Source organism: Crocodylus siamensis, chromosome 3, assembly GCF_052110815.1.
Source record: "Crocodylus siamensis isolate JL-2025a chromosome 3, ASM5211081v1, whole genome shotgun sequence".
Taxonomy (NCBI): domain Eukaryota; kingdom Metazoa; phylum Chordata; order Crocodylia; family Crocodylidae; genus Crocodylus; species Crocodylus siamensis.
The window spans coordinates 63,709,140-63,733,706 of NC_143397.1; the positions used below are offsets into that span (position 1 = coordinate 63,709,140).

General features: G+C 42.5%; 1 long non-coding RNA gene across 1 annotated transcript; it reads right to left on the reverse strand.

The window, feature by feature from the left end:
• Positions 1-251: 251 nt before the first annotated feature.
• LOC149868344 (uncharacterized) lies at positions 252-5,639 on the reverse strand. The gene is made up of 2 exons (XR_016440973.1): positions 5,376-5,639; positions 252-540 (listed from the first exon to the last, which is right to left on the reverse strand). It is a non-coding gene; the product is annotated as an uncharacterized LOC149868344 (long non-coding RNA).
• Positions 5,640-24,567: the final 18,928 nt, after the last annotated feature.

Here is a 24,567-nt window from a genome sequence, read left to right on the forward strand (position 1 = left end):
AGAGGCTTACCACCAGGTCAAAGCTGCAGTTCAGAGGAGGCCATGGGACATCAAAGACCAGAAGTGGCAAGTGAAGGCCATGAGGATCCAGAGTTTTGCTGACCAACTTGACATGAGAAGCTTCTTTCAAGCAATAAAAACCATCCATGGGCCATGTTCCAATGGCCCAACCACTTTGCTTTTGGCTCTGGATTTAGGATCCAGATACCTTGTTCGGGGCAGGGGGACCCATCCTCAGACCAACCACAACCTTTCCATTTGATAATAGGCAAATTTATTGATACACATTGACAACAGAAAAGAAATAATACAAACAATCAAACAATTCTATATATCTACCAAATTCTAGGGCTGTCATCAGAGTCAAAGTACATCTGGTCAGGATGCAGGCTCCACTCTGAAGCTGTCTCTTAGGTGTCAGATGTCAGCATGGCATGTCAGCATTCTGGAGGTGGGATGCCAAGGCCCACATCCCCTCTCCAGTGGGGTGCATGAGACAGGCTGGTCATATGCCCTCAGTCCATGGTGACCTTGGGGATCCTTCCCAGGGGATGGGAATGGGGATTAGGACCCCTCTCGGGGAGAGAAAGAGGAGAAATGGGGAGGGATGGAAAGGAAGAAAAAGAAGAACCAAAGTGAGGGAGGGACACTTCATTACTCTTAAGTCTCTGCTTTTGTATTCTCCTTCCCTTCTGATGACTCCTGGTGACACTTCATCTGTGGATATCACTGGTTGGTTGTCTCTGTGGTCACATGTCCATGTAGCCTTCCGTGCCTTCTCCTAATTTGGTCTGTTCCCTAAGAACTGGGACTCAGGCTCCCCCTCTGCTTTGGGGCCTTGTAGCTGGTGTCACTTATCTCATGTTATGGGACAGTATGGTACATACTTTCTTGGTTCCCAGGCTGTTTTCTAGACTATGTATCCTCGTTATGTTAGACAGCCTGTCTGCTTTCAGGGCTATATGGAATTGTGTGTGTGAAACTCAGGACCCAGCTGTCCACCTTGAACCCTTATAATACACATATCTATATCTATTAGCTAGTTCCCAAAATCCAGACCTTTAAATACTGTTTTCAAGGCAACATTTTTGATCCCAGGATGGATCCACCCTTATCACACATTGTACATCCATCAAGCAACACTGGAAGGAGCATTTCAAGGATCTACTCAATTGTGAATCTGAGGTGCCAGCTGCCACCATCAAATCCATCTATCAACACTCAGTAATAGAACCTCTTGCTGCCCCTCCATCCTTCAAGGAAATCTGGTGTGCCATCACTCAGACCAAGAACAATAAGGTGGCAGGCCTGGATGGCATCCCCACAGAGTCTTCAAAGCTGGTAGAACAGTACTAATGCAAATATTTCACCAACTTCTCATCAAAATATGGATTAACAAGGAAGTTCCAGGTGGCTTAAAAATGACAACATTGTGACCATCTTCAAGAAAGGGGACAAATCAGTGTGTGGGAAATGCTGAGACAGTACTTTCTCTATTGCTGGGAATATTCTTATTCACATCCCTTTGACTCACCTCCTCCCCCTTGCTGAAGATGTCTTTTCAGAATACCAGTATGACTTTAGACCAGGGGTGGGAAAAGTCTGGCTCACAGGTCAGATCCAGCCAACAGTGGACTTCATTTCCCAGCAGCCTCTGCCTGTATGGCTGGGACAAGTTTCCATTGAGACCCCAGCAGCAGCTATGCTGTGATAGCAGGAGACTGGGGTTTCCATGGAGATTATCCCCAGCAGCACTGGCAGGGAGCAGCAGTGCCAGCCTCTTCCTGGTGGTGGGGCTGAGGGGAGACTGTACTATAGGTGGGAGCTGGACAGGATCAGCTGCCACCACCTGTGTGGGGTGGGCAGCAGCAGAGGACCACTGGGAGGGGTAACCATGGGGAATTTTGGGGTGGCTATAGCCCCTCCAAGCCCTCCCCCGCCAGTGCTGCCCCTGCTGACAGGGCACGTAGCAGGGAGGGGAGCTGCTCCAGAGCTGGGCTAAGGTCTTGCGGTAGTCACAGCATGGTCCAGAGCCAGGGCAGAGCCGCGATCTGCAGTCTGGAGCTGTTTAAGGCATTAATTGTCCTAACCAAGGCCTTTGACTCCATTAATTGTGAAGCCTTATGGACGGTGCTGGCTAGGCTTGGTTGCCCATTGAAGTTCATCAGGGTCCTTAAGCTACTCCATGATGGGATAATCACCACAGTCCTTTGCAGTGGATCAGAGATGGACCCATTTACCATTTTACTTGGGTCAAGCAGGGCTACGTCATCGCCCCAACCCTTTTTTCCATCTATCTTGCTGTGATTTTGATTCTCATCCGTAACTTCCTTCCTCCTGGAATTTGGGTTGAGTATCAAATGGACAGTCAGCTTTTCAACCTGTGATGCCTTCACAGCAAAAGGAAAGTTACCAAGACTGGCATCACTGACCTTCACTAGGCTGATGACTCTGTTATTCTCGTGCACACTAAGACCGATCTGCAGTCCACTCTTGACCTTTTCTCAGGTACTTATCACAGCCTGGGATGCACTCTTGACATTGTGAAGACCAAGGTGCTTCATCAGCCTGCCCCATCACAAGCTATCCTCCTCCCCTCACCCCCCAAACTACATTGGTGGAAAACCCCTGGAATACATTGAGCATTTCCCATATCTTGGCAGTCACCTCTCTCAGTCAGTCAGTGTTGAGGTAGAAATCAATCATAGCATTCACTGTGCCAGTGTATCCTTCAGAAAGCTGCTTGGCTGTGTGTTTGCTGACTGAGATTTGCAGATGGAAACTTAGATTTTGGTCTACAACGTAGTGGTTATCCCTATACTCCCCTATGGGTGTGAGATGTGGGTGACATATCAAAGCCATCTTAAGCATCTGGAATGGTTACATCAGCGTTGCCTACGGAAGAACCTTTACATTAGATGGGAAAATCACTGCACCAGTGCCAGCATCCTCTCTGCAGCTAATATAACCATGATTGAGGCAAAGATCATGAAACTTCAGCTCCACTGGGCTGGTCGCTATGTGAGGATGGCTGACTCATCTGCCAAAGCAAGTCCTTTTCTCTCAACTTAGTCATGGCAAGAGGACCTGCAGAAGACAGAGGAAGTGCTATAAGAACACCCTGAAAGCATACCTTAAGAAGGTGGGAACAGCAATGAACACCACATTGGCCCCACAGTATGCCAACCTTTTTATGAGCCAGCTGGAAGAAGACTTCCTCAAGAACTGCACCATCAAACACTTGCTATACTTTAGATATATTGATGACATCTTCATCATTTGGACTGAAAATCTACAATCTCTGCCTGAGTTCCATCAGAAATTCAGCAATCACCATGCCTCCATCCAACTTTCTCTAGAATACTCCAGCACCAATATCTCCTTTTTAGACACGATGATCAGTATCCAGAATGATAAAGTACAGACCACGTTATACAAGAAACCCACAGACCAACACACATATCTGCACAGAACCAGCAATCACCCTAAACACACCAAGAAAGCTGTGATATACACCCAAGCCCTCAGATACCACTGAATTTGCAGTGAAGAGAACGCCCAGGATTGCCACCTCACCATTCTTAAAAAAGGCTTTCTCCCAACAAGGACACTCTTCCAGAGAGATAGATCGCACGTTTGAAAGAGCCACTCCGATACCACGTGAAGAACTGCTGCAGTACAGTAGAACCTCCCCCGACAAATTGCACACCACTGGTTATGACATATCACCCCTCCCTCGAACCTGTATGGAAAATCCTCAAACAACTGCAACCCATACTAGAAAGAAACCCTATTCTTAAAGAGATCTTCCCAGAGCCACCCATCCTAGCCTTCAAACAAACACTGAACCTCATCACCAGAAGCAAACTTCCCCAGGCCCAGAACACACCAAATGGATCTGGACCATGCCATGACAAGAAATGCAAAACCTGCCAACACATCTCTACCACGCCCACAATCACTACACCCCACAACAGAGCCATCAGCATTCCCAGGTCTTACAGCTGCACCTCCAGAAATGTAATATATCTCATTCAATGCACCAAATGCCCAGATGGAAAATACGTAGGAGAGACCAGACAACAACTGTGCACCAGAATGAACTCACATCCGAAATCCATCAAAGACAGGAATACCCAATTACCTGTGGGGGCACGTTTCTCACAAGAAAACCACTCTTTCTCCAATCTCTCAGTCCTGATCCCCAAAGGAAACTTACAAAACACTTCCCAGAGATGAACCTATGAACTCCACTTCATCAACCTCCTGGATACTAAAAATCATGGACTAAATATAGACATTGGATTTATGACACATTATAACCTGCCTGACATCTGACTCCCTAGGTATCTCATCACTATTCATCCCCCTTCTCTCTCTCTCCCCCCTCCCCCCCCAACTGTCTCTCACCCATTGACTCCTCAATCTACATTTTCACTGACTGCCTGTCTTGTATGCAGAGCAGCCCAGCTTCTGGCTTCTTTACTTTTCATTCCATCCAGGAAGAGCACACTCAACTGCTGAAACTTCCTTAGCCTGATGAAGGGTTTTTGAATCTGAAAGCTTGCTTAATAATTTTTTTCCAACTATTTAAGCTGGTCTAATAAAAGATATCAGATTCACCCAAAGAACCTTGTATAACTTAAGAAGGATGGCATCAACCCTACAAGTTGGGAAGTGCTGTCTGGTAACAGGTCTCAATGGTGCTGTACCATACATCAAACTAAAGCCCACTTCAAAGAGAACTGTTTTGCTCAGGAAGGCAAGAAATGACAGAGAAGGAAGGAAAGTGCACAACATCTTGGCCAACAGTTGTGGCCCTCCCCCCACTTCCCAAGGCACCACTTATCATGATATCTGTGGGAAAACTTGCAGAGCACAGATTGGACACCACAGCCGCCTTAAAACTCACCAGTAATCCCCCCACCCCCCAGCAGGTATCATCCTCATATCAAGGGATAGCCAACGATGAGCAGCTCAGGTATACTAAACAGAGATGGGAGCAGTTCTGCAGACTTTTCAGTTAACTAAACCCTACTTACTCACATAACTTCACAGACTTCAAGTGAGGCCACGTAATTAAAAGAGTCCTGTGAATTAGGGTTGTAAGCTAAGCAAAAATAGGGGATGGTTCTTATCTCAGTTGTTTAGTTTTTAACACTGGAAGACCATGAGACTTTTAAGGGACATTCTTATTTTGCCCTATGTATTTATTTTGTGCTTAAGTTCACATAATTTTAAGCTGTACCCCTTCAGTGGTTTGGTTTCATACCACTGAATATTCTCATTATAACTGTTTTCTCTCCCTTTTTCTTCTTCCCTTCCTTATAACTTGACAGCTACAGCAGGAAAAAAGAAATAAGGATAAAACTTACCTAAAACCAAACTTGTACAATATTTGCTGAAGTGCACAATGAGTTTCCTTTTGCTCTAACTTTGAATGAATTCCTCTAAAAATATCATCTTCCTTAGGTGCTTCAAGGACAGATGTTCACAAATGACAGGAGCTATTATAGACAGGTCCACAGCCATCAGACAGTCTATCTCTCTTTTTAAAATTGAATAAGCGCAGTAGCAGGCACAATTTCACACAACGTATTTTGCAAATACCTTCAAGAATGGCCCCCACTTTCAATATTGGACTGTGAACTGAAAATAGGAAGGGTGACAAATATTTGCCTGCAATTCAGATATCTCTGGCCCAATTACAAGGAGTCAGGAGACAATTGAGCTCTGTGTTTGTGTAGTCATGGATTATCTTATTTGTTTCCTGACTGAGTTAATATTTCATTAAAAACTGTGTGTTGTTTGGATGGGAAGTTTAAACCACATTTGTTTTAGAAGTACAAATTGGCTGTTGCATCAGGAAACAAAAAAAGAACTCTTCAATCAGCTCCAGGAAAGTGTGCAGGAAATAAACTTTGTCCTCTGATGAGCATAAGGGATACCACAGTAAACACTGAAGAGTTAATGGAACACTATTCAAGAGCTCAGGCTGCATTTCAAAGGCTGGTTAGAACCAGGTCTGCTCAGTAAAAAGTGTCAAAGGCCATCTCTTACTATCTATTTACTTAGACTTACTCAGAGCACTTTAAAAAAGAAAAGCAACTAATAGGTACAGCACAGGTTATGAATGATAAGTCAAACAGCGGCATAAAAGTACTAAAAAGTATGACCTTTCATAACATTTTTGTTAGAACTTTGCCATCAGAAAAGGCTTTGTTTTGAGACACCCACAGTTTTGTGAAACTGTATTGATTTGGACAAAATGTTTAAAAATGATCAAAATTGCCAAAAATTTGGAATGAGAAGTCTCATTTTTTAATCATGCTTTTGTTATTTAAAGATGTACCTCATTTTCTGTAATATGCGTCTTTTTTTTTTAATTGAAAGGATTAAAATTGAGATGAAGCACTTCAAATAACCCAATACATTATTTTCGGTTTCATAAACAATTTCTTAATTTTGTCTTCATCAATATGTGAGATAAATATTCAAAATTCCATTTTTTTTCTTCAGATGGAAAATCCATTTAACAACCAGCTCTGCTGAATGGGCTTCTGAGGAGTTTCAAGCCTAATGCAAATGCACTGCTCCTGAAGCCTAACTGACCAGTATTACATCCTGGGTAGTGGTGGCGCAGGGTACAGGAGCAGTATCTGGAGGTTTGTTACTGTGCAGAAAGGGGGAGAGGGGGAACATGGGTTGAGTAGCCATTTAAACACCAACTGTCAGCAGCAGCCAGAGCCTCTTCAGGGAAGGTGCAGGGTGTATATGGGGCTGAGGATGAGAGGGTGACATGGTCCCATCTCCATTCTGCACTTACACAGCACCCAAGACTTGTTCTCCACTTTCCCACCCATTATTTTGCAATGCTTTTTTCATATCTTCTCATCCCCATTTATCCTTGGGTATTAATTTTGGGCAAGATTATGCCCTACCACTTTTCAGAAAAAGCAGCAGAAAGCCACAAAACAGGTTTCCCATTTGGTTTGGTTTTGCATCTGGACTCAGTAACAGACTTTGTGTTCCCTAGAATTATTCCATCTATGTATAGCTTGGGATGGAGGACAGTTTAGAAAGAGTATGAGTACCAGTCTTACCCACCATTCGGAAAAGCTAGCTAGTTACATGAAAACTGGGCTGGATTAGCATGGGTATATGCCTCCTACGCACAGATCAGAGAGGAATTCTACCTCCTTCAGGCATAGTTCCTCTGGGAGCTCCCTCTAAGATGCCATGTCAACCCCAGTCCAGGTCTGCCTTTTGCCCGTGAGAGATGAGTTCTTGAAACTTGCGTCCTGAAATTGTGAACATCTTATCCAAAAGGCCCAAATGGATCATTATTAGTATACAGTCTAAAATTGTACTGTCCAATACACTGAGGGTAAAAAAAGAGACTTGCACAAAGTCTTCTTAGAAACTGAAGTAAATTGGTTTTTTTGTTTGTTTTGCCCAGCACCTTTGCGTTTAACTTCTAAAATTCGCTTTTCTACGAATATTTTTTTACAATAAACTAAGAAGCTGTTACAAGGCTTGAGTGCAGAAAAGACATGTAGTGACAAAAAGACTTGTGGTGAGATTTTAAAAGAACGTGCATTGATTTTTCTTCTTTTTATGAACTATCTAAATGTAGGGGATATTAAACACCACCCTGTATTTTTTCGTTATTCGGCCTAGAACTAGCACTTCATTTTGTATTCCAAGCAATGGGTCTTTGGAATTTTTTAGGCCCTGGGCTTTGCTGAAATGTTGAAAGACACTTTTGCTAACATTTGTTTTAAAATATCAAGGATCATCCATCTATCTCAGGGCTCATTTGGTGATCTTTTAACTAGTGATGGATTAATTACAACAGATTTAGAGGAGTGAAATGACTTGGAAGAGCCCTGAAATGTTTATATAATCTATGATGGCATGAGGTAGTCAGTATCTATTAACCTGAAATTTAGGATGGTTGCATTATTCACCAAAGACGTAGCTGGGACTGACTTATAGAAGTCATTCTACATTAGAATCAATTATTTGTATTATACTATCATAAACTGGCATTATTAAAGTATATTCTTTTTCAAATGTTTAGAGAATTAAAAGAATTATTGGTTCTTATAGGGTTTTTTGATTCTCCCATCTGAAAATCAAAGTACCATAGTACTTAATATGAGGGAACTGCAACAGGAAGAAGGAAAAATGAATAGTTATTGTTAATGTAGTGTTATTTTAACAATTTTTTAAAAGCTGTCAAATAACTTTTCTATCCATAAAAAGTGATATAGTTTTAAGATGTGTTTTGTCCTGATATACCAACACCAGAAGTCAATCATTATTGAGCATGGAATGTCAGCTTCCCAACAGGATAATGAAGGATGATTTATACTATATTAGAATAATGATGTGTATAAACAGTATATGCATTTGTGAATGTGTTTAATATATATGAACTAAGCTTTATGTCAATATGCACAATATCCCCATTTACCAACTGTAGTAGTTTTTGTCTGGGCAGACATCCTCTGGGTTTCCTGAGGAGTTAATGAGGCAGCAAAGAATAGTAAGTGGAGACTGGAATTGAGAGACAGAAATGCCTGAGCTGTAATCAGAGCTGTCTGGTAGCAACTTGTTGTATCGTAGCTGACAGGAAAGCTGGCCTCCCTGCCTCAGTTTTCCCATCTGTAAAACTGAGATAATAAGTTACCATACTTCCTTGAGAAATTATCATTTGAAAATGCTAAGTCCCAGATTGTTAGTTACCATGATTAATGGTGTATCTGTTCCTCTCAGCCTCCTTTTCTTTTCTAGTACTAGTGGTGGTAGCCTATTTAATGGTGTAATCCTTGAGAAATGTGCCTTTTTCATTTGTTCCTCCTCTTTTCTCAGCGCAGAATGCTGCCAAGATCTGCTACGCACTATTATTTTTTTCTTTATAGCCTCAAGTTCCTTCTGCCCTGGTCCCACATTTTCCTTACTCTCTGTTTTTACAATCACACAAGATCTAGGGCTTTGTATGACTGACCACACAGACCATTCCTTGTTTTACTGGCTTACTGGGCCCACCATGAAGGGCCATGACCTTAGAAGGAATTATTTTCCTTTGTATGTAGACTTCCACAAGCTGGACATGAGTCTAATGGGTAAATAGAGTTCCTGGCCTGGATAATTTTTATAAGACCTTTGAGAGGCTTGCTTGCTGGAGTCTGAAGGAAATCACATTATCACTGTAAATTAAGTGACTTACTTTTACTTAAAGTTTGCTTAATGTAGGGTGAGTTATTTGTAAATGACAGAAGTAGATACTTTTGTGAAATAACGAGCTAAGAAATGAACATATACCCAACTGCATGTAAAACAAAAAGAGTAAAATGCACGTGAAGTCTTGGAGATGTACACCTTTAGTATGGCTAATGGCTAGTTGTAATGAAGTCAATCATATAGAAAGTGTGAGCTGCAGATGGAGACCCAGATTCTTGGCTTCTTCCTACTGACACACCAGCAGCTGGGAGCCATAAACACAGCAGTAGACAGTTCCCCCTGCAAAGGTGAATCCTCAGGTGGTGTATGGTTGCCATAATAGCATCAGTGTTTTCCTGGTCTCTGGTATAACAGGTATAGCTAGGGAAGGAGGCATGTCTGGGTTTCCTGACTGGCCTCTGGAGGCCATTGGAAGCTTGCCTAAAGTAAAGGAGCCGTAAGTCTACTTTGCTGAGCTCTGGGGACAGAGCCAACAGTGAGTCACTGCTAATATCAGGTGATGTTGTACACAGGTTGGACTCCCCCCAGGATCTAGCCTGGACTCTGTTCTGTGGAGTAAATTTTTTTTTCTCCTTAATAGAAGATATTGGCAACCATTCTGCAACACAGAATCAGAGTTACAAGAATTAAAGCAATTGACTGTAGCCCTGTGAGTGTTGTATCAGTCAGAACACTCAATGAGATTTGCAGTAATTGCGAGGATTAGCATCTCCGCACAACTCGAGACAGGAAGAGTAATCAGACCAAAACATCTCTGTACTATGGGGCTTTAACATGAGATCCAGATTCAGCTGACTTATTTTTTTGGGCATGGCTCAATATAATGACACTGAAGCAGAGCTGTGAGTGGTGCAGCTGTGCAGAGCCCAAACCCTGAACTGGAAGCAATGTAGACCTGTTTGTATGGTGCAACAGGCAGACCAACTAGCTCTGCTTCTCAGGGGTACATCATGCTGCGGAGAGGTGGGGCACAGGGCACTGAAATCTCACAGTATGGCTCTACAACTAGGATACACCTGTGTGTACTTGGCTTTCAAAGTGCCTCATGTTATTATTCAAAACTGCCTTAAAAAGTATGTTCTTCCAGGAAGCCTCCAGTAAGACATGTTGTAATTAACACCCTCCCTGTTCCCCCAAAGTCTTGGATGTCTCAGTGAGCCCTTTCTTTCTAACAGAGAAGTGCCTGTAGAATGTAAATATTTTTTGCATGCTACTTTACTAAGCCATTACTAAACAAGTAATCCAGAATGAGTAGCTCACCTTTTCAAAACACATTTTTGACATTTCATGACCTAGAAAACATATAACAAAACCCTCAAATGAGCGACCCAATATCAATAGGCAGAAAAAGAACCTTGAAGCAAGGTAGCATTGTTTTTTAAAACTTTATAACTTTAATGCTATGATTTAGCATTTGCTCTGCACACACAATAGTGAGACAACACTAGCTTTGTGAGTAAACTTTAGATTGAAACCAATTATAGTAAATTCAGCGGTGTGTGCAGTCCACTCATCCTAGTTAAAAGAAAGGAGATAAATATTTTGTTTCCTATAGCTGCTTTCATTGGTAAATTGCCACAAGTTAAAATCTTTGAGTGAAATGGACTATAGGCATAATGGTGCTCAATAGAAATTTACATAGAGGTTTGCACATTAACAGATTATGTCTTGAATTACATACCTGCATGAGAAAATGCAAGCTCCTACAGAGACAAGCTGATTCACAGGTCTGAATGCCTGGGGTAAAGAGTGCAAGCTGTTTTATCCCCTCCACACAGCAAGCAGATGGACAGGGCTCTGAGGTAGTTGGAGAATGAACAAAGACTGGGATCATCCACCTCTCCCTGTCAGCCAAGCTGGCCTGAGGGTTACTTCAATATACTGTAGGTATTGACTAGCAGTAAAAGATTGTCTCCAAGGAGTAAGGAAGAGAACAACTATGAATGAGACATCTACTTCCACACCACTTCCATTTTCAAGGTTATTTCTAATCATAATTGAGCCCTAAGAACTTGACCTGTAGGAAAATAGATGATCATTATCAGATGACCATTGAGCCACCAGTAAAGTTGTTTCTGCATGCACATTGGTTACACTTGTAAGAACCCTGTAAATACAGAAAGATCATATTACCTGTACAGTGCATGAAGTGTCAACAAAAATATTGCAGCCATGGTCCAATGTAGCAGATGCCATAAAGCTTCCAGTGTTTTGAGACATTCACTACTGAAGTTGCTAAAAGCTTCTGGTTAGTATTTTGCACATTTTGAAATAAAGTGTTCAGCAGAGCTGAAATTTACTAATTTTGAATACTTAGCCATCTGGAGCCTTAGATGCTTAATTACAGCAGAAAGTCTTGTGAATGAACAATATGAGACAGTTTCTACTTTCTATTGCAGGATTCTGATTTGATTTTTTCCCTTAGAAAAAAGAAACATGCAGGCCATCATCTTATGGCACTCCTACAGGTTTGTATTCCTGATAAAAAAAAGTGATAGAAATTCTCCCTTTTTATAAGGCAGAGATAGCAAAATTGTATGTAGATGGGTTTAAAACAACAATAGTAATAAAGGGTATTTTGTATTTTCATTGCCACTGCATTAAATGTAATTTTCCTCCACTGAGTTGTATGTCATTTTGCTTTCCATATTTTCACCATTTTCAGCCATTTTTCAGCCCTGGCTGCAGCCAAACTTGAAACAATGTAATATGATGACTTTACTATGAAACAAGGGAGCCTTTGTCCTACATGCCTTAGGCAACTTAAAATATAATGCCCCTGCCCTCATTTTCCAGGAGGCCTTCAGTCAACATTCCTGGTAGTTTGCGACAACTGAAACAACAATTAGGCCTAAGGCATTCAAACATGACATTTGAAATAGAGGTGCATTGAGGTGTATGAACTGTGCTGTGCAACTGCAGTTGGTTCTCTTGCAATACAAAAGTAAATACACAAGTTGCTGTTCCAGTCCAGCACTATTCATTGCAGTGAAATTCATGGGTTGATCAAGTATTTTAGGTTGATTTTAAGGGAAAGTTACTGTGCAACACAAATCTGGCTTTTCTTGGTTTTCAGAAAGTGAATTATATTAAATGCTGAATGAACCTGTTCTACATTTTCTGTGGGATCTTACAGGACTAGTTGAGGGACTCTCCCATACTGTCTTAGGGCATGTCACAATAGGACTGTAAAAACTAGTCTTTGTTTGCATTTTGATAAATGGTGAATGCTGCTAAACAGGTTTTTCATGAAGCAAATGTGTCTGATAAAGTGGAGTCCCATAACTTTTTGTGCATGCAAAATCGCAGTCCAAGATTTCAAAATTTCAGTCCCCAAACTGATGACGCACCTAGTCTTTGGGATTCAGAACATAATATTTGAATGCAAACTCTCCAAGTTGGCTGAATTAGCAGGCAGAGCCCTGGCTCTCCCCCACTTTTCCCTTTCCTCTAGCCCCATGGAGCTCAGCCTGGTGGTGGGAGGCAGGGCTCAGCCCTGGCTCTGCCCCACCTCCTGCCGCTGGGCTGAACTCCGTGGGACTGGTGGAGCTGGTCAGAGCGCAGCCCTTGATCTCCCCTGCCTTCTGCCACTAGGCTGCGTTCTGAGCAGCTCCGCCAGCCCCACGGAGCTGAGCCTGGTGGCTGTAGGCGGGGGAGGGCCACTGGCAAGGGCTGCACTCTGAGCAGCTCCATCACTGGCTCCCCCACTGCCTCCCACCACCGGGCTGAGCTCTGTGGGGCTGGCAGAGCCCAGAGTGCAGCCCAGTGGGGGGAGGCAGGGGAGAGCCAGGGCTGTGCTCCTACTGGCTCCACCAACCCCACAAAGCTCATCCTGGCTGCAGGAGTTGGGCGAGAGCCAGGGCTGCACTCTGCCTCCTGCCACCGGGATGAGCTCTGTGGGGCTGGTGGAGCTGCTTGGAGTGCGGTCCGGTGGCAGGAAGTGCAGGGAGAGCCAGGGCTGTGCTCCACCTCCTGCCGCCAGGCTGAGCTCCATGGGACTGGCAGAGCTGGTCGGAGTGCAGACCTGGCTCTCCCCTGCCTCCCTCCTCTGGGCTGCACTCCAAGCATCTCCGCCAACCCCACGGAGCTGAGCCTGGTGGCAAGGGGTGGGAGAGAGCCACTGGCCAGGGCTGCACTCTAAGTGGCTCTGCCACTGGCTCTGCTGCCACCTTCCACTGCTGGGCTGAGCTTCATGGGGCTGGCAGAGCTGCTTAAAGTGCAGCCCAGTGGCAGGAGGTGGGGGGAGCCAGGGCTGCACTCTGAGCATCTCCACCAGCCCCATGGAGCTAAACCTGCCCTCCCAGTGCTGCCAGACTCCTCCCAGGGGTGCAGGCCACCAGATATATACAAGGGATGACAAGAGGCTGCCACTGCTGCCTGGGGCCAGTGGCAGCACCAGTCTTCCCAATGCTGGGCCTGGGCTGTGCCCAGTGCTGTTCCCAGGTAGCAGTAGCAGCCTCCTGTCATCCGCAGTGCAGATCTGGGGGCTTGTACCCCTGAGAGAAGTCTGGCACACCCCACAGCCCTCCTGGAGGTGTGGGCCCCCAGATCTGTGCACAGGATGACAGGAGGCTGCTGCTGCCGGCAAGTGACACAAGTTTTGCTTGTCAGCACCTTGAGGTGCAGTTTCCCAGACACCCTTCACCTATTTTCTTGAAACTTGGCAGGCTTCATGCCTTCAGAAGGGGCTACCATCCCAGCAAGTTTCATTCAAATCAGACAAGAAATGGCAAAGTATAGGCATTTTCATGATTCCTTATTATAGCCTATGGGTGAAACGTCAAAAGAGCAAAACAGTTTTGATGAAACAAAATGGAACGGTGCTTTGAAACAAAACATCAGAATTAAACACCGTCCTGTCAGAATGGTGAAACAGAAGTTGAAATGAAATTATGCTGTTTGCCATAGCCCTAATAAACAACCAGGCCACATAGACTCTTGTGATCCTTTCTGATAAATTTCAGGGAGATTTCTGCCTTCTTCATTTCTTGGTAATAGGTTTTGACTGGATAGAAATCTCTGTAATGTGCAACATATATGAGGTTATGGTTTCTGATGGTTGACCATAGCATTATTCTAGGAGTGGGGCTGATAACAGTAAAAATGGGTTTGCTATATTTGCACATTGCACAGATTGATGAAATATATTTTAACTATAATCAAATTGTGTGCTAACTGCTTTGGGCAGGATAGTGCAAAATGTAATTTGCACTCAGCAGCCTAAATCAAGGGGAGTGCAAAATATATTTGTCACACCAATTTCACATTTTACTGTAATTCACTCAGCATGACTTCCTGGAGTGAACCAAATGCTCAAAAACATTCAGTATTTAGACCTACTACCATTGCATACTGTAACAGAAAAAGACTCCAGAAGCACAGGAAAGAACTAAAATAGAAAAAGGGAGTTTCTGGAAAACAGTAAATTTCTTAACTCTTAACACTTGTTCTAAAAAATCTCCTAAACATAGCAATAAAATAGGCACGTGACATGTAACAACAGCTGGACTGAATTCCCGAACCCAGCCCCACAATTGGGTTGACTTCCCATCCCCAGCCTGACTGTAGGGATAGGGAGAGGAACTGAGCCTGATGGCTTTCCCCAGCCCAATTGCAGTGTGCTCAGTTCCCTTCCCCTACCTGTGACTGGCTTCCCACAGCCTGGTGGTGGGAGGCGGGGAGAACCAGAGTTGCATTCCCACCTGGTGCTGGGAACGCAGCCCTGGTTCTCCACTGTCTCCCACCCCCTCACTGCTGGCTGTTTCAAAACTTTCAAAATGTTTTAACCAGCCTAGTTTTCCTCAAGGTTTCAAAGTCCTTTGTTTTTATTAAATTTTGCTGTTTCGAGCTCAAAATGAGTCGAAACAGTGTTGAATCGAAACAGCCAGCCACATTTTGCACAGCCCTACTGCTTGATTTTTTTCCTACTCAAACTTAAATAACATGTGTAAGGGTTTATTAGGTCCAGACCTTAACTAGTTATTTGTTCCACGTGCTGAAGCATAAAGCGCTGTGCTTAGGTCAGCCACATTTTTTGCCCGCTGATTTTGTGTTTGTGAAAGACTTAACCGAGTTTTTAATGCTGCCCCTTTGCAATATGAGAGGGTTCTTCAGCTCTTGATTTTCCTGAGGCTGGTTTTGGTCCTTTTATCCTGGATCATTTGGATCTGCAGGGGATGAAAAAGAAGGGAAGAGTGAGCCCTTTGTTTTGCTCAACAGTCCCTTTGGTTTTGTAGATTGGCAATCAATGTTACTGCTAAGCTTTTCTTCAGCATGTGTCATTTTGCTGGACACTGCCCAAGTGAGAGTGGAAATAGCAGTAACAGCAGGAGAGGTTTAGCTGCAATAGGATTACCAGATTTTCTATGACAGTTTTGGAGGCAGATCATCCCATTGTGTTGCAATGGAAGAAAGCTGTGACCTGTGCAGAAGAGGAAAGTCTCAATCTCAGCTTCTCTCCATCAGTGTCCTGTTTTAAATTTCCATGTGCCAGATTGCCATGTTTTCCTTCCCACCTGCTTTGCTCTTCAATGGCTCATTTCCCTTATTGTGGTGTTGACAGATGCACTTTTTAATCTAATGGATTATTATGCCCAGCCAGTGCGGTTTTCCCACACTCTTCATGAAAAACTGTTTACCACAGCATCAGCTTTTTTCCTTTGGTAAACTGGACTCACCGGCCTCTTTCCTGTTATTTCCCTGTATTTTTCCAGAGGTGGCACAGTCCCCATTCTCTTGTTCTCAGTAAGCACAAGAGGAGTGTCTGTTTTTAAATCTAGAATGACACAAGTGAACTAAGTTGGAAGTCCATGTAATGCAGGATACAGATTTAATATTTGGGAAGGCGGTAAGTCTGGCCCCCTTAAAGAAAATCTTCATCCATTTTAAGCAGATTGCAAAGAACATATAAAGCATTTTTTCAGTGTAAGCTGTAATTACAGTTGCTAGTTCCTGTCACTGAAGGATAGACATTTTACGGAAAAGTGACATCATGTGAGCACCTAATAAAAGTGACTACAAAATGCCTTTTCTTCACTTTAATGACAGTCAGAGAATGTGTTTAGATAGAAACTGTCTTAATCAACTATTTATGTTGCCAGATCTTCCAAACTATCCAATATATTAGTGACTGATCAGTGGATAGCAACGTAATCCAGGCGTCCAATCCTGCAATTAGAAATTCCCATATTTAGACTATACTAAATTTCTTGATTTTCCTTCAGAAAACTTTACTGTGTGGTAACTTCTTCAACACTTTTATCAATGTTACAAAATTACCCTACTTTTTACCCAGGGACAGCTGAAATCAATATTTGACATTTTATGCATAAATACAATTTAGCAGTTTGAAATACAGAGGACTACACTCTCACGTAATACAGCAATGGCAATGGAATGACAAACGTGCCAGCAGATGCAACAGACTTCTGTTCGATTCAGCTGACATTGTTTGCTATTATAGAAAACCACAGTGGAAAGTATCATTTAGCATGTAAATCTAAAATTAAAGATGGGGAGTGGGAGGAGGTCAGAAACATACCTTAATCTCCCATGACTGCAGAATAATGATACAGCCTCTGATAGAGTGGAACACAACGACTGACCCCTGTATTGCATTAAGCTTTATTGGTCTCTGGCTCTTACTTTCATACCCACCTCATTCCACTTACTGTAGAAGCTTATTCAGATTTTTTTTTAAATTGCTGCAGTTACAAACAGTCTCTGGATGATTGCCTCAAGAGGTTACTCAATTATTTATGATGCTGATGCAGAAAAGCAATATATCCTGAAGACGACATGCCATTAATTAACATGTCTTCTTGCTTATCACTACCTTTTTCACATTTTAATCCCATTGTCAAGGATGTTCTAATTCATTAATAACTTGGCAAGTGTGTTTTGCCACATTTGAAAACTGCAACATTTGTTGTTTGGAATAAAAATAAAAATGACTAGTATATTATCTCAGCATTAGTAAGAGTCATCATCTTAATGGGAAGGCATGTGCCTTTATAGCCCTTGCAGTCTTTTTCCCATTGATTTTGGACTTTATCTTGAAATACAGAAGTGGGCTAGACTTTGGTAGCAGTTTTCTGCCATTGTAAGTAGTGGCAGATAAGTCTAGAATAAGTTTGCTGCCTCTATGTTAACTTATTTTTTGCTGTAGGGAATTGCATTATTGATGTCCCTCCCTCTTCCCAAGTCACAAATCACTTATTTCACTCAGATCTGCAAACATATTGCTCAGACTAATCAGTCCCAAACCACCAATTCAATCAATGATACCAGGATAAACTCATTGCCCTTGTGTGCTGAGCCAACCAATTCACCAGTCTGCATTTGATATAGGATTCCCTAAATTGTTTATAAAGTTGAAAACGTAACATTTCCACTCACCATCTTAATATATTAAACAAATGCCGATCAGCCCCTTTTAACTACTTAGTTGCTGTTGATTTAAATGCAGATAAAAGGAGCAAGCCACCCAAGGACAACGACTGTCCTTCTGTAGCTATGCTCGCCTCTCTTATTTAAAAAATAATGCACCAGAGCTCACTAAAATAAAATGTCATCCAGGGCTGTAAAATGAACAGTGAGACAGCATTTTTATTCCAAACTTTGTGCCAGGTCTTGCCAATCTTATTCATGCAGGCTAGTGAGTAAAGAAGCCAGATTCCTTTTCAGTTTTACTCATTGAGAAGATTCTGAAGACTGTACATAAAGGTTGCCATTGAGGTTATTTAGAAAAATAAAATGTCCAGAACTAAAAAACAATGGTCCCAGATCCATATTCTATTGAAAATGGTCTTTCTAAATGTAATAAAGGAGGGTAGTATTTCCCTGTGTTATGGTGTTTTTTCTAGTATGAAGAATTCCACATACATTCCAGTTTTGCTCACATAGAGTTCTTTTTTCTTTTAGGGTGCAGCCAGTAGACCCATGCTTCATATAAAAAAGATGGTTGATAAGCACATCCTGAGAAGCAATGCAGAAACACAGAGCTTCCAGGAACACCCTGTGGGGCCAAACTCCCTTTTTATGCTAAGAGAATAATTCAGTAAAAACGTGTCAAGGAGGACCTCCTGGTGCTTTTGCCAAATTATGTGTTGATGCCCCATATGGTATGACATAGGTCAGTATTCCCTGAACTCATTTCTAAAAACAGATTCAGAATTACTAGTGACACTAGGAGTACTTTTGGTGGGAATGTCAAAACCAGCAATATAGTGACTGTTGATTTGGCTCCTATCTTGTGTGCCCCCTGCATTTGTTATAAACATGGCAGGTTCTGGTTTTGATTGCAGCAAGGAAATTTGTGGGCAGTGATCCAGTTCTTGGTCACACAGGGTATGAATGATTCCCTATTACATTTATGGTTAGCTTGTGACAGGCTTCTTCTTAAGCAAGGGATTGCCTATGGACAAAACAAGAATTTACTTCCAGTTGTCCAGTGAGAATTTGAAGTCAGCCATTCATAGCAGGCATTGTGGACTGTTGGCAGCAGGAGTACGGCTCCTTTAAAACACTGCTCATGAAAACCACTGGAAACGTGGCCATAAGGTCATTATTTGACTGGCATAGCTCTGGCTTTGCTCTAAGAAACTTTTGCCTGTTCAGTGCATTCAAAGAAGCTCTAGGAGGAAAAAAAGATTCCAGCCCAAATGCCGAATCTGTTGATCAGTAGCACAGTGAAATAAAATGGCTTCATCGAACAGGTAGTATATAGCCTATGAGGACTTTGGTAGAGACATCTTAATCCTAGAACTAACATCTCAGGAGTCTATAACAGCTTTTCAGCAGCCAGTAGGATCTAGTATTTCAAACTTGTATAGTAATCCTAACTCAGTGTACCTGAAAGCCAATTCTATTCTAGATGCCATTTTTTTAAAAAAGTAAAGTAATTGGGCATGAACAATATCTGATTTTCTAAAAGAGCTAACTGGATTGATTTTAATTTATTTTCCAAATGAGGAAAACAAATTAGTTTCCATTAGGAACCAATCAACTGCAAAATTTCATTTGGGGGAAAAAAAATACAGCTCTCTGAGTTTACTCAGTCCCAAAACCATGTGAAACCATTAAACCTTTCAGACACTTTATAGTAAGCCAAACTGATTGCAACTCCATTTGCAAAAGAATATTTCATTCATGTGGTGAAACATTGCAGCCTGTCTCCTCAGTTCCTCTATGTGTAACGCCCATGAGCATTAGTTGGAAGCATCCAAATATATGTGGGAGGAGAGGCTTGGCTATAACACAGGGAGTTGAACTGATTTCCAAATCTGGGGTTGGAAAGGAATTTCTCTCCTGGTTATATTGTCAAGAACTTTATTGTTGTGCTTTTCTCTCACTTTGCTTTGGAACTAAAGGCAAGAAAGCATCATGTCAGTGATTCTTGGTCATGCGTCACCACATAGCCAAATTCCTGCATTTATGGGCATTTATAGACACACTGGGATCTTAGCCCTTCCTGTTTCAGTTATTCTGTATTTCTAGTGGGAATCAAGTGAACATAATCAAAGGAATCATATTCTAATATACACCTTTGCTTGCCAGGTTTGAGCCTCAAGCAAATTTCTATAGTTATAGTCCTTGAAAATAAGAAATTCAGATGGAAATGCTGACAGAGCTTTCCTTGTAGTATCATGAATGGGTGGAGTGCATAGCGATACTCCTAGTACAAGTCTTGAGAAATAATGACATTGTGGGCACATTTATATGTTGCCCTATGGTGACGTAGCAACGTGCTACATAGCCCTACGCATGATGGGCAGCTACACTGCCGTAGTGATGCACTCTCCCCGTTTTATTGTGCTGCTATGACAATTTAGTGGCAAAATCTAACTGTGTGCTGCATGTATGGCACAGCACAGGCAGTTACTGCAGCATGCTTTAGTACTTCCGAAAGGAAGTACTAAAGAATGGCGCAGTAGCAACATTTTCGTCCAGTGATGTGTAGGCATGCTGTTTGTCTCCCATAATCACTTTTGATGCTTTCAACTGAAAAACTCTTTTCTCTCTGGGGCTGAAAGTGGCATATTAACATCTCTTATACAGAAATTACAGTGGTTTTGAATACAGTAGTAAAATCATCTGGGGCTGTTTCCTGCTTATAGTCCACATTAAAAACCAGGTGGCTAAACTGCAAACTGGATAACAAATAATGAAAATCCAATGTGAAGATGATTAGGAAATTACATTATAATATATGTTATATATGTTACTTCAGTCCCAGAGAATACAAGCTGCAGACTGCTTTTACCTTGTCAGTTTGTCTTACTGCCCACCAACGGTTTTCAGATCCTATGTTCAATTATCCCCAGGATGCAGGAAAGACTTTACATTCTTGACTATCATCAAATGTATTTCTTGAACATTTCACTTCTACTTAAAACACATTTTTTTTTTATCCCTAGTACTGTCTAAAGTTTGCGGCATGATGTTTGTACTAGGGCTTTAATTAGCTGTGTTTTATTTTTGGCACCTATTAAATTAATCCTTTGACTTGTTACAGCACTGTGGCTGCTGCACCTTCTCCCCAGCATGTGCTAAAATATGCATCAAAAGAGGCTGTAAATTGCTTTTTTCCACCTATCCTAACAGAACTGCAGCCTGAAATGTTCTGTTGCCAGTACCAGAAAGGCAGAGGCACTGACCTGCACAGAGGTCATGAGAGTGTTTGTATAGGCTTGCGACCCTGTCTGGCCTACCTGAACTCACTGTTGGTCCAAAGCTGCTTTTTAAATACATATATAAGGTAAGAATCGTGGGTGTATCTATCTATAACTTATTATGGATATGCAGAGTTTTCCCAGTTGTTAGTGCTGATCCTGACAGAGAGAAAGGATTGCTTTTTTTTTCCCTCTGTAATCTTTGGATGTAATCTCTCTCCCTCCCACTATCACTAACTGGCAGTGCAAACAAGAACAACATATCTGTTCCAAATCTGTGGATCTAGAACTATTTATGGAGAGATTTAAAAACTCTTGGCTCTTTGTCCTTCCTGTTTTAGTTTTAATTAATATTTTGATTGTAATTCTCCTACTCAGACAGTACTGATACTGTCCATCAAAGGACAGGGAGAAGTATCTAAGTTTTCCTATGTGATTTAGGGTTTTTTTGTAACATTTTCAATATCATAGAAAATACTGGAGCCCAGTGTAGTGACAGAAGATTATAGAGTCACATGGGAGATCTCTTTCTGGATCCTGAACTTGGTCCCTCAGTCCCAAGGCTTGTAAGAGCTGAGGATGGTTTGGAAACAAAGTGTTCAGCCCTGGGAAGGAGGAAGAAATTCTGAGTTCTCTCAGGTGACCTTTTCCTGACTGATCCAGGCACAGCTTTTAACAGGATATGAAGAAAGCTACATCTAGCCATTACGTAGTCTTTAATTACATAATTATTATTTTTCCTACTATGCCTGACTCATTAACTAAAAAGAATCACTGAATTCAATATAGTCAAAATTCAAGATTTATTTCTGTGCTGATCAGTGCATGGTTCTAGATCTTTTCTTTTTCACTGCATACCATCCAAACATCCAACTTTTTGTAAGCCATGGAAAAAATAGTGAGAAATCATGTTGTCCTAGGAAAAGGTACAGATGCTGGTTGCTGGGGCAACTGTAGTTCGGTCAGCTGACCAGAATGGGGCAGGGCCTGGCCTATGTAAACAGTCAAGGCTGAGGCCAAGCAGGCAGTTCTCCACTAACATCCAAGGGAGAAGGAGCTATGCTGGAGGGTGCAGCCTAGAGCAGCTTGATGGCATGAACAGCTTTGGCTTGAGGATACTGGGAGGAGAAAGCCCGGGTAGGGGATTTGATTGATGAGTAGCCAGAGGGCTTAGAGTTTACATTTAGCCACACCGGAGGACTGGGTGAGGCTATAAGGGGTTGGAGGAGGCCTCAAGGGGCTCCACAGTGGTGTGGAGACCCCAGTGCCAGAGAGGGCACAGCATTAAGGGGGTACTGACCCCAGCCCTGAGAAGAGGCACAGTGGGCTGGAGGCCAGGTAAGGCTGAGGCTGCCTGAGCCATACAGAAATTGTAAACCCCAGAGGGTGCTTGGGTTAAAGCCCAAGGAGGGGATTCGGGGCCAGGCAAGGCTATGGCCACCTGAGCCCAATTGCGAGGTTAGGCCCCAGGGAAGGCGAGCGCATGAGAGAAGCCCCAGGGAGGGCGAGCATGGGGGAAAAGGCCCCAGTGTGGGCAGCAGCCATGGGAGACACCAGGGAGTGCCCATGAGGGTGCACAGGCAAGGAGCCCCAGGGAGGGCACGCGCCTACAGTGAGGAGCCCCAGGGAGGGCACACGAGTGAGGAGGGGCCGGTGTGGGCTTGGCCTAGAGAGGCCTGGGAGCATCCACGGGGAGCGTGGGTGACTGTAAGGAAGGAGAGGCCAGAGAGCGTCCATGAGGGTGCGGGCAACAGTAATTGACTAGACAATGTCCAGGACATCTGAGAGGCTTGGGGCATGGTATTAGGGGTGGTAGGAGCCATGCATAGCCCTTGAGGCTTTAATTCACGGGGTCTGCTAAGACGGGACACAAACTGGGATACATCAGGAGTACCGTGTCCAAGGAGGCAAAAGGCAGCCTCCCTTAATACTTTCGTCATCAAAGATGTGGTGGGCAAGAACGAGGGTGCATGGACACCCACTTGGCACAACAGGGGGTGCTAAGAGAGATCACAGCCGCTCCTGGGACCCAGCCCTGTGACGCATGTAATTAAAGACAATGTATTAGTGCATATGAGGGGGGTGAATTAAGGTAAGTTTTGGCCTTGTGATTTCACAACCTTAACATACTTTTGATGTTGTTTTTGGATGTAAGTACATTTGCCATTTTTCTTGTATATGGTGAAATGACCTAAGAGAGGATGGATGTAGGATATGCCTTTAGTAAGACTTCTTCAGGTTACCCAGGGAAAGACATTGGGAGTTGGGTATCTAATTTTGAAAATTTCCCACTACTACCATTCCGAAAATATCAGAAGACAATTCAGAAATATCAAGCTATCTTCAACAAATGTGTATTGCAGGAAATGAAAGGGGAAGAAGAAAGACTTTGGGGTGTGGGTCTTAACCAGTAAGATTGGTTTTTTTGGTTTTTACTGGAATAGAAACATGGAGACTGTACTCTGTAATGGCTGCCAAAATGGTTGACTTCCCTCTGAGCCAATGAGCAGGAGGGGTGGAGTCTAGATGTAACCTTTCATAGCCACTGCCAAATTGGAAGCAGCTTTTGGCTGCTGAGCCAAAAATTACTGCCAACACTATAGCTTGTGCTGGACGCAAATATTTGAGCTGGCTAAGCATGAGCTGCTGTATGTAGCCATCTCTATCGGCCATTACCCTAGAAAATAATCTTTTCATTCCTATATTCTGCCTTCAGAAAACAAGGTGCATGCCTCATTTGAGGAATGTGGTATGGAAGAAAATATGGCATAAAATGGGAGGCTGCCTTTAGACCTACTTCTTCAGATTTTAAAAGTTAAACACTTTACCAAAATGTCAATATACTCATCAACTTTTCAAGAATAAAGTATAAACATTTTCAGTATAAGGCAGTTAATGTGTGTGTACATTTGTGAAGTGCAATTGTCTGCTTCCTTCTCAGAAAGACAATTTTTGTTTAAATTAACAGTACTCCTGTTACAAATGTGTGTCATATGGTACATTTATCTGATACCTGTATAAAATAATTGCAGGATACCTCTGAAGTCACTGGCATACTTCGAAGAACTGTTAATGATACCTTAAGGTTGCACGAAGCAGTTCAGGATTTATTTTTTGCTGTACTATTTAGATTTATTTCTTTTGCAATAGTATTTGTTTAGTGACTCAGTGAAATGATTCCAAGAGAGTGTGAACGAAATTCTCATGAAAAACTGCGAAGGTGAATGGAAAATCTGAGAAACATGGATATCAAAACTTAAACAACCCATACGGAAACAAAGAAAAACATTTATTTAAAATTGTGCCTCAACAGGGAACCTGGGGAATGTGGATTTACATAATTTAAATGATGAGAAAGTCAGGGAAACAAAAGATTATTTTAGATGTCTTAACCCCAGAGCCTCTTTTAATCCTAACAAATCATCTTCTAATATGAAATCCCGCTTGCATTGATTCTGGAGCCAGAAAAAACAGTAAATTGGATGTGTTTCCCAAAAGAAAGGGACAAAAAGTCAGTACTCTGTTGAGAAGTCTTTGACTTGGGAGGTCTGTATAACAGTATCCACTAGAGTCACTGGATGTTGACCCTAGCATGTTACAGTGGTATAAAGTTTTCTAACCTTAATCCATGTCACGTGACTGGGGT